The following is an 11,101-nucleotide window of genomic DNA, read 5'->3' on the forward strand; positions in this document are numbered from 1 at the left end:
GGCAGGAATGGCAGAGTTTACTGAGCCCTCATCTGATGACTTCTATCATCTCTATCAAGTAGAAGATGAGGTCGGCGAAGATTTAAAACAGTTACTCTGGAGAAGAAGAGAACACACTGCTGAGATTGTTCAGTATAGGGTCATACTGATTCTCATATACCCTGGTGTAATTGTTTTACTCTACCAATTCTCAGCTTTCCACATCACAGATGTTGAATTGTTAGGTTTATTTGGGGGATGGGGGAAGGAAAGGGTATTTGTCAGTGATATATTAACCCAAGGAAGCAGCATTCCAGAAGAGAGAATGAAGTGTAATGATAGAAAGCAAAGTGGATGTATTGAGTTAGAGATAGTCAGTAAACCAGTGATGGTACTGGCAGGACAAAGAAGGTAGGAAATGGACAATGGGAGCAAGCAATGAAAAGGGTGGATTCAGGGATGGGGGTAGGTTTAAACCGGTTTAGGAGTTCATATTGGGAACACAGCCCATGACCCGGGGCCATTTTGCTCATATGTAGTTAAGCTCATTTCTCAGAGTGGAGACCAGCTCTGTAGCTGTTGCTATTCACACGAGGGGCAATGAGGTTGTAACAGTGTAGATGGAGAGAAAAGGATAGATTTAGGACAAGTATGGAAAGGTGAATCAGAAGGATTTGGTCATAAAGACAGATTTCCAACTGGAAAAATTGAGTGAATGTAGAAAATGGAGTATTGTATGCTAGCAGGAATTTCCAACAGGTAAATGTATATCTTATATATCTCAGGATGCTGTTTGGGTCCCAAAAGAAAATAGATGGCCGAATCAAACAGAATAAAGGAAGATGTACAAAGGTGTAAGGTATTGGGAAACTACAAGAATTAGTGTGGAAACTGTAAACCACTAACAGTCGCCCTTTGCAATTTCTAGGCCTAAGGGTTTAAAGGGCAGAAAAACATTTACCGGAACCTAGAGGCAGAGATGACTGTGCTGAGAGACAGCTTCCTAATAGGAGCGAAGACCTTTGGTTGAGGGATTCCGCCAGCTCGTGAGAGTGCCTTTGATTTCTGCAGATTCTCACCATTAGCCAAACCCAACAGGAAACAAGAGGGCAAGAAAGCCCATTGGTAGAATTCAAAGAAGTCAGTTTCCACAGCCACAGAGCAGGGGAGAAATTGGTCTGGAGAACAAATGGAAGGACACCCCAGGAGGCCTCTTTAGGAATTCCAGCTTTACCTGGAGCACAAATGAGATAACAGATAAGACAGGCATGCCAGTATTCCCATTCGTTGTAACAATTTCTTTTTGAATCATTCAATCATTATGTCATACTTCACCCACCTCTCTAATTGTTCCCAAAGATTGATTACACTGCTTCTATATCAACCACTATTTGCCCCTTTGAAATACATCTTCGATACTACAATGGGTTACAGGGGCTTTTCCAGACTATGGGTCTACTTCTCTGGCTTTTCTAGACTATGGAACAAAAGTATTCTCTGAGGCCTCTAACCTGTTCATATCCCTGAATTTAGCACTTCTTCCTGGTTCATCGAACCCCTCTGGCAGCATCAAGAGATCAGTCTGAAAATCCAATGCAAAATTCTAATATGGTTACAGTTCAAAGACTCTAAAGTTCCTACATCTGTCTTAAATAGCACTGAGGGAAGAAGTCCTCCACCCTGCCTACTGGGAATGCCATTTCATCAGCCACCTGCTAGAGAAATGTTTGGAGCTGCCATTACTCTTCAGGTTTCGTCAGCCTTGCCTCAATCTTCTGCCACAGGCTGTTCAGCCCCTTAATGCTGCTGCCAGTGGGATTTTCAAGTAATTAAAAAAATTGTCCACTACACGCCTATTAGAATGGCCAAAATCTGGAGCACTGACAACATCAAATGCTCAGGAGGATGTGGAGCAACAGGAACTCACATCCATTGTTGATGGGAATGCAAAATGATACAGCCATTTCAGAAGACAGTTTGTGGTTTCTTACAAAACTAAACATACCCATAACAGATTACCATCTGATCCAGCAATTGCACTCCTTGGAATTTACCCAAAGGAGTGGAAAACTTATGTCCACACAAAAATTTGCACACAGATGTTTATAGCAGCTCTATTCATAATTGTCAAAACTTGGAAGCAACCAAGTTGTTCTTCAGTAGGCGAGTGGATAAATAAACTGTGGTACATCCAAACGATGGAATATTATTCAGTGCTAAAAAGAAATGAGCTATCAAGCCATGAAAAGACATGGAGGAAACATAAATGCATATTACTAAGAGAAAGAAGTCAATCTGAAAAGGCTACATACTGTATGATCCAACTATATGACATTCTAGAAAAGGCACAGCTATAGAGATGGTAAAAAGATCAGTGGTTTTGAGGGGCAGGGAAAGAAGGGAAAAGATGAGTAGGCAGAGCACAGAGGAATTTTAGGGCAGTGAAAATACTCTGTATGATATAATCATGATGGATATATGTCATTATACATCTGTCCAAACCCATATAATGTATGACACCAAGATTGAACCCTAAGGTAAACTATGAACTTTGGATCATTATGATGTGTCAATCCTTGCTGAAAAACATACCATTCTGGTGAGTGATGTTATAATGAGACAGGTATGCATGTGTGGGGCAGGGGGTGTATGGGAAATCTCTGTACCTCCTTCTCAATTTTGTTGTAAACCTAAAACTGCTCTAAAAATATAAAGTCTTTTTTAAAAAAGAATTTATGTAAAGAGTCAATACAATGATAGTATTCATGTTTTTATAAAAGTTTTATTATAAATATTGAGAAATTATGACAACTACAGATGTCCTTTTATGACCAAGAACTAGTCATAAAAACATCTTTGCAAGGAAGGCATTATACTCTATAGTGAAGTTGTTTTGTTTTGTTTTGTTTTAATTCAGCATTTGAAATTCCTCCTATATTTGTGTGAGTTTTGGTAGGAGGAAAGTCTATGCTGTCCCTACAAAAGCTAAGAAAAGTGAATACTTACTCTTGTGAACCTGCTAGCTGGGTATGGTAAGTGACCTAAGCTCAGACAATCAGACGCCTTTGCCGGGACTGTGAATCTGGAGCAAGTGTCACAAAGAAAGTGGTAGTTAGAATTCACGCCAGTGGCGGTGGCATCAAGTGTTCAGTGGCAGTGGTGCCAAGGGCAGCATGCGGCCGTGGCAGTGCCTTAGCAGTATCCAGTGTCTAGGGATGCCAGTGCCAGTGCCCAGCGTTCAGCTGCAGAGCTGTGTCATCCTGACCAGGCTGTTCCTCTGCTGAGATCGTGGCCCAAGTGCTTGCCACCTGACTGCCTTAGGTTCCTGCCTGGCTCTTCACTGTTCCCCAGGATTCCATAAGCTACCCAATATCCTTCCCCCAAGTTCCCTTTCTCCTAAATAAACCAGTCATTTGTTGTTGATTGCAACAATAAATGTCGGTTTTGCAGAAAAGAAAATTAAAGCTTTGAAAGGATGAAAATGTGTCCAAAGTTTTGTAACTAGTAAATGGAGGCAGAATTCTAATACAGGTCTGTCTGGCTTCTAAATATGATTCCCGCCCATCCCAGCCCCCAAACCACTGCATCTACAATGTGGATTACAGCATACGGTTCATATGACAGGTGGGTGTTTTAAAGGCCAAACAAGCGTAGAAGTTGAACTAGTCAAGGTAAGTGGTGATTTTATCTTCTCTGATGAATACAAACTGAGAAATCAGGGAAACAGCAAACATGGTTATACAGTGACTCTGGAAGAAGGATGGGGATGGCAAATGCTGTCCCAAGATCACATTGGACATGTCCTGCCGTATGGAGGTGAGTCATCTGGGGTTCGTTACAAATTGGTGTGAACAGTCATAGTAAGCAGGCTGGCTTAGAAGGTGACCCAAGGTGTATACATGACTACAGATGAGATCAGTCAGGTTTTTGGTGGGACTTAGCCAATAAACTTGGGAGGCAGGTAAGTACATGCCTCCTCCCCTCTGGGACCAAAACTAACTTCCTCAGCAGGCAAAACTTAAATATTCCTGAACTTCTAGGAGACCAGACGGTTCATGCAGGGCTTTCCTCCAAGTCACTGCTTCCCTTCTACTTCCTGGTGCCTATTAAAACCAAACCAAACCAAACCAACAAGCAAACCCCAAAACCTCAGTACTTACTGCCTTCAAACTTAATCTCATCCTGCAAAGTATTCCAGTTTTCTATGGAGATGCAGGAGGTAATGACTTATCTGTAAGAGCCAGAGATGATAGCATCAGGAATTACCGGCCCTAGAAACCTGGAGTTTCTCCACCGAATTACTATCATTTGTGTTCACCCATTGCTTTCGCCACTCACAGGATTGTGAATGGGAGACTTAATTATTGGATTTTAACTACCTAGCCTACTGTCATCAATATTGACTATGAATTTCTTGTGCGTCTACCTATCTTGGTGTATGAGTGAAACCAACGGCAATTATCAGTTAGTTAGCCATTAATAAATAATAAATTGTGACCTGCCTTCACTGGATCAAGCTTGCTTTAATTTGGTTTTTTACAAAAACTCACATTTCCTCCAAGCGTCACGTAGCCTAAACAACGAGATGTTTGCCCAAGTTGTTTTTTTGGAAACTGGGAGTCAGCTGTGTCCCGTTTGCGCTTAAGCCTGAAAAGACTGGTTGGGACCACTGACCCTCCAACTGGGCATGCGCGGGTGTCCGCTCAGTGACCTTTTGACGTCAGAGGGCCAGGAGCTCCACCCTCAGAACATGCTGGTGCCACTCTTCTGGAGCTGCGGCCCGTGAAGAAGCCGGAAGCTTAGTTGCGCCTGTGCAGAACTAGGAGTGCCTCAGCTGTTTACTATCTCCAATCACCTTTCCCCACTTTCCCCACGCCCCAGCTTTATCCCATAAATATCCCGAGCCCTTCAACCTTGCCAACGCGGATTTGAGATTCGTTCACCCATTTCCTCGTTTGGCTGCCTCGTGAATAAACCCTTTCTCTGCTGCAAACTTTGGCATCTCAGGGTCTGGCTTGGTGCACCCCCGGTGAGTGAACCTGGTTTGGTGACATTAACACCTAAGACGTCAGGCAAGTATACAAACGATGGAGAGGTTTTGGGGGTTTGTTTTCTTCTTAGTGTATAGAAGCGTGTATTTCCCCCTCCACCAGGACCTCAGTTTTACATCAGTCCTATGTATGTACCCTTAGTTCAGGTAATCTTGCTTAGAGCTAGAGATCTAGAGCCCAAAGGAGAACTACTTGTAATAGTGTTTCATTTACTCTGAACGGCAGTTTGTGAAGAAGAAAAAGAGCAAGGCACGGTTTTAGCAGAACTATTGCCCCCTGAGATGATGTGTGGTCTCTACATTTAAGGTAAACCCAATGAAATTCCAGTAGTATTTTTGGAAGTAGGAGAACTGATTTTTAAGATGCAAATATGGAAACTAAATAAGCAAAAATGATCAAGGAAAGTTGTTGAAAAAATAGACTAACAAGGGGTAATTTGCCTAGCAAATGTTGAAACACATTGTAAAAGCTATAGTAATTAAAATAGTGTAGTACTAGGCTATAAATAGATCAATGGAAATTGAATAAATGATAGATGACATTTTAAATCAGTGGGAAAAGATAACTTCTATCAACTGGGTAGCCATCTAAAAAATTAATTATATATATACCTCATAGATTACACCAAAGTAAAAAATTATGTATGTTCCTCATATATTACACCAAAGTAAAATTCTAAAACAATTAAAAGTAGTAGAAGAATGCATGAAAAAAATACATGTGTATATTCTTGTGGGAAAAGTCATATGATACAAAACCTACAAGTCATATAAGGATGAATACATTTGACTACATAAAGTTTTCACATCTACCTTGGAAAACATATTGCCAAAAGGCAAATATCAAAAAGGAAAAAAAAAACTTCCTAAGCTAATAGATATCTCAGTATGTATCTTACTTGAATTTTCCTCAGCATATGACATTATTGGCCAGTTGTTTTTACTCGAAGTTCTTTTTCACTTGGCTTTTCTGCCTAGTGCTCTTGCTTGTTATTTTTTGTTGTCACCCTCATAAAACCATTTCTTTCCCATGTAGAATTAAAATTTTTTTTTCCCAACATTAAGTCCTTGGCATTCCTCTTTTGCACACGTATTCTAAGAGTGGTTTTAGCCATTTTACAGCATTAGACAACATCTATACATGTATGACTCCTACACCCGCATCTTTGAATTAAATCTCTCTTTTGGAGACACCTGCATATGTGGTCACCTACCTGGCTGCTCCACAGCAACTGAAACTTGACAGTTGAGATATAATATTTTAAATCTTAAAACCATTTAATATTCAACTAGAATTAACAGTGAGATCAGAGAGGACAGAAGACCTTCAAACTTTGCTTTTTCTCCTCATCACTGCAAGGGGCTCTTTAAGATGAAAATGTCATTTACAGACCATATCTCCATAATGGCTTTCTACTGTTCTCATCTGAGCTAAAATAGTTCTGGAAACCCACATATCTCCAGAAACCAGACCTAGTTCCATACTCCTAAATGAAGGTGCCAGTGGGAAAGTTGGAGAATATGTGTTTCCTCTTATTGGTGAGTTCTATGAAGGCAAGTACTTTAGTGACTGGCGTATGGAATGTGTTTAATAAATAAGAGTTGAACATAAATTAATAACTTTTTCAAGTTGATGTGGCTCTGAATTACCTGTGAAATGTGATTTTCAATGTTAAAGTTTCCTTAGAGTAAGTTAGTAACAGACCAAGAGCTAGTCCTGTACAGCTGTCGGTATCTTTAAGTAAGACAGTCTCAGTTGTTTGTCCCCTATATGCCCCAATCCCTGTATGGTAGTGGGAAGTTATTTTGGGGAGTTGTGGGAGACAGCTTGGGAAGGTGTTATGATTTCAGAACTGATTAAATCTGATACAAAACCTTTCCCAAAGCTCTCAAGACCTGGAGTCTAAATTTCTACCGACCAAAAGATCTGTCTTCATTTAAATGAATCCAAGATCGTAGTAACGGAGGAAATTGGTCCTAAGTCCCTGCAGCATCAGTATGTCCAATACTAAACTCATCATCTTCCCTGAAATGTGGGAATTCCTTTATCTCTTGTTTCAGTCAATATCACCATCTTCTATTCAGCTTCTCAAGCCATTAAGCTGTGAATCATCCCTGACACCCTTTTTTTTCCCCTTAACCTTAAATTGAATGTGAATCTTATCAGATTTACATTCTGAAGGCCTTTCTAGTTTGTCCCTTCCTCAATGCCCTCACTGCCTTACTTTAAGCCCTCTTTAATTTATTGTCTCTTCACTACAGCAGCCCCCTAATGGGTCTGCCAATCATTTCTCTCCACCAATGTCAGAGTTCCTTCTAGTATACAAATTTGGCCACTTTGTTCTCCTGCCCAGAATGTTTTATGGCTTCCCACTGTTTTGGGGGGTAAACTCCACACTCCCTAGCATGGCAAACCTCTGTTCACCTCTCCTCCCTCTTCTCTCATCCTCCCTTCCTCACACTCTTTGAGGACTAACTGTAGTGCCTTGAAATCACCACATTCTTTCTGGCCTCTGCCTTTTAACATGGCTTCCTTTCTGCTGAAATGTAACTCTTCTGCTTTTTTTTCTAGCCTATCACGGCTTGTCCTTCAAGATTCCACCTGGTTCTTACCTCCCTAAGAAGTCTCGTTTGATGACTCGACCTAGGTAGGATGCCATCTTCTTTGTTCTCATCAGTGCTCCGACCCTGTGCTCCCCTCTCTCTATATCACAGCACACTGTACAATAGGATTCTTACCTGCTCTTGAATGTGAGCTTATCGAAGGCTGAATTTTGTATCTTTTATCTTTGTGATTCCTGTGCCTAGCAGAGTTCCTGACGTATTGTACCCCTGGTACCTATTTTATGATGAGAGAGGAATAAATGAAACAATATCCTCCTTTCTCCTTAGGAATTTTAGGCCTTGGCGGTGGATTCTTTTGACACGGGAGTGAAGCATTAAAAGGGATTTCCTTGGCTTACTTTCATAGGTTGTATTTTTTTCCTTTCCTCCAGAGGAGCATTTGGAGTGTTAGGTCATGCAGAATTGTATTTTGCAGTTTGGGGAAATGATGGTTTGAAGGCATACTCAACACTGGAGAAAAAACAGGACTGGAGTCATAGGGCTGGATGCTTGAAGTCTATGCTTTTGATAGAGAAGAAGGATAATCTATGTTACTGTATTTACCCAGATCATTAGGGAAAAAAATGGTAGGCAGGAATTCTGGGCATATCCTGTGTACAGGAAAAGGGTGAATTTGATTTGAGTGTTCTCTGGCCTTTATCATTTGGGAAACTGAGGGTAGTGGTAAGCAAATGTCCTCCTTCACTTCCTCTTATAATAAAAATAGTACCTGAGTGCCCTATAAGCTGCCCCTCTGTATTGTCATCTCTTCTGCTTTCCTCAATCTTAAACTCCAGAGTTTCCTGAGACAGAGAGGCACAGAGAAGACAATAAACCATCATTTAAGCCCCTTACAAGGATGACAGAGTCATCCCTGTTTCTCACCACCTGTCTCCTTCCTTCTTCCTCATCATCATAACTGGTGTGTTCCAGATTCCTACCACATATTCCTCAAAAACATTAGATCTGTTTTCAGGGGACTGTGGAAAAGATTGGAGAACACTGAACTAGACCACCTCCAAAGGAAACATCCCATTTTAAAAGCTTTATTTCTCAATTTAGTTCCAACCGTCAGCACTGTTTACATATTCTGACCATGCCTTAGAGACGTACAATTCAATTCAGTCCAACAGGTCATTGCGAGGCCTCATGCCAGGCACTGGAATCCAAAAGAAACATCGACAACTGCTTCCACTAGGCCATGTGGCAATGTAAGGAGAGAAGCTCTTGGCAGGGCTGGGAGCACTGACCGAATAGTGGGGGAGTGTTTTGACAGACTCTTAGATAGCCCCCAAACGTGGAGTGCCCTCTCGTAATCCCCTTTCCTTGAGTGTGGTCTGGATTTAATGACTCACTTCTAATGAATAAAACACAGCAGAAACAATGGTATGTCACCTCCGATATTAGGTTATAAAAAGACTGCTCCTTCATCTGGGATATTAGAACAACAGGACTTGGTGAGGTAGAAGGAGGAACAAAAATGATGTTCAGGGTTTTAGATTGAATACTTGGATGGATGGGGTGTCATTTACTAAGATGCTGAAGACTGGATTTTTTTTTTAGAAAGGGGAAAAAAACAGCTTAAGAAGGAAAATGTTCTTAACCATGATTTTGGTTCTGGATGTGAAGTTTGAGAAGTCTGTGTGACACACAAATAAAAATGTCTGCTAAACAGGTTAGATTTAGGGCTGAAGCTCAGAAGAAAAGTTTGGGCTTCCATGTAAATTCGGGAGTTTTCAGCATGTTGTTGTTGTTTTTAATCATAAGACAGCAGAGGTCGTCATGGAAAAGTGTAGCTGGAGCAAATTTGAGACCCCAGGACTGAGCTCTTAGGAATGCCAACTTTTAGAGGCTGTGCTGAGAAGAGTAAGTTAATAAGGCAGAAGAGAGTGAGAAACAATTGCCAGACAAGTTGGAAAAGCAGGTGTGTGCATTCTTGTGGGAAGGAGGAAGCTCCTAAGCAGGAGGGAGTGGTTAATTCGGTCAAATGCTGCTGAGGGGTGAGGGAGTTTAGGGATGGGAAGTGTCCATCTGATTTCGCCACATGGTGGCTGGTGGTGACCTTGTCAGGAACATTTCAAACGTGCACGGTTAATGGCTAACATGAGCACGGAAGAAAATCGCAAACAACAATTCACATGCTGAATTCTTAGATCTCTGTGTTTATTAAATTTCAGTTTGATTTAATTCGATTTATGAAATCCTCATTTCCAAAAACGAAAGCATAATATATTTGAAGTGTTGACACCATATTGAAAGTAGCTTTGGCATTTGCTTGCGGAAATTGCTAGCTTTCATTTTTGCCAGGTGACTAAACAATGAGAAAACGAATATAGTCAGCACTCCCTTCTCCTTGCCTGGCAATAGTTGCTAGTTGCACACACAGACTATGACAGTGCTTCTTTATATGGTTGAATTCAGTCATCTTAAACAAATTGGACAAGGTGCTAGATACATCTTCTAGCATTTTCTATAAACAGTGCCGTACCCTTATAGTGACGTGCTGGATAAATAAGGGCTCAGGAAGTGTGTACTAATGTCCAAATGGCCTGGAAAGAATTTTCCAGTTTTGAAAGACATACCATCTCAGGGACAGAGAAGGCTTCATTTAGCCCCTCAACAGCTTAGCAGCACCAAATAACGCTCAGAAGATTATGCTGCACACTGAATCAGTATGACGTGGTCAGTGTATTCACAGTCTGATTTTGCAGTGATCTCTTCGAGCTGTTGCAAGGATTAGTAAATGCGGTTTTTGCATAACCCTGACACCCTCAGGAGATTTAATTTAATAAAAATATAAACCCACAGATAAGTCTTATTTTGTAATGTCCTGGTAATCACCAGGATTAGGGTAGGCAGACCAGCCATACCTCTGGCCCTATTGCAAAGCCTGGATGTGTGTGGCCTATGGGCCAGAGGACAGGTTGCTTTTGGTTAGCCCAGGGCAAGGGCCAGACTGAACTGTGCAGACTAGGGAAAGTTCTGGAGATTTTGAGTAGCGGTTTACGTAGGGCTTTAGAAATTACTACAGTACATACTCAAGGAGACATTTTCTGTGATTTTCTAGCTTTGCGAGTGAAGTAATATTTTTGAGATGTTTCTTTGTCAGTGGTCTAATAAAACCGTTGTTAGTTGTACTTCTCTGGATTAGGAAATATTTGAAGACTGCAATAGTCTGATGTGATTTTTAGGCACTCTTTGTTTGCTGACTTTTTCTTTTTAAAAATCTTTTTCTGTCTTTAGCCATTAATAGTAATAAATAAATAAATAAATAAGAAAAAGGAAACAATCATAAAACATTAAGAACAATAAAAACAGTAGTCAGTCATTTAGTACCCAACTTAGCAAACAAACATTATTGCCATGTTTGTACATTTATTTCTCAACTTCTTTCATATTACACATAGAATATATGTTAAAGTTTGAAGAACAAAGCACATTGGTTTTTGTTTGTTTGTTTGTTTGTTT

General features: G+C 40.7%; 1 long non-coding RNA gene across 1 annotated transcript in view; it reads left to right on the forward strand.

The window, feature by feature from the left end:
* The first annotated feature begins 3,197 nt into the window (after positions 1-3,197).
* Positions 3,198-11,101, forward strand: part of LOC114486848 (uncharacterized) — a 54,478-nt gene continuing 46,574 nt past the window's right edge. Inside the window, exons 1-2 of the long non-coding RNA XR_003681149.2 lie at positions 3,198-3,603; positions 7,602-7,677. This is a non-coding gene — a long non-coding RNA (uncharacterized lncRNA). The remainder of the gene's footprint in view (positions 3,604-7,601; positions 7,678-11,101) is intronic.

The sequence above is a fragment of the Physeter macrocephalus genome, chromosome 9 (assembly GCF_002837175.3).
Source record: "Physeter macrocephalus isolate SW-GA chromosome 9, ASM283717v5, whole genome shotgun sequence".
NCBI lineage: Eukaryota > Metazoa > Chordata > Mammalia > Artiodactyla > Physeteridae > Physeter > Physeter macrocephalus.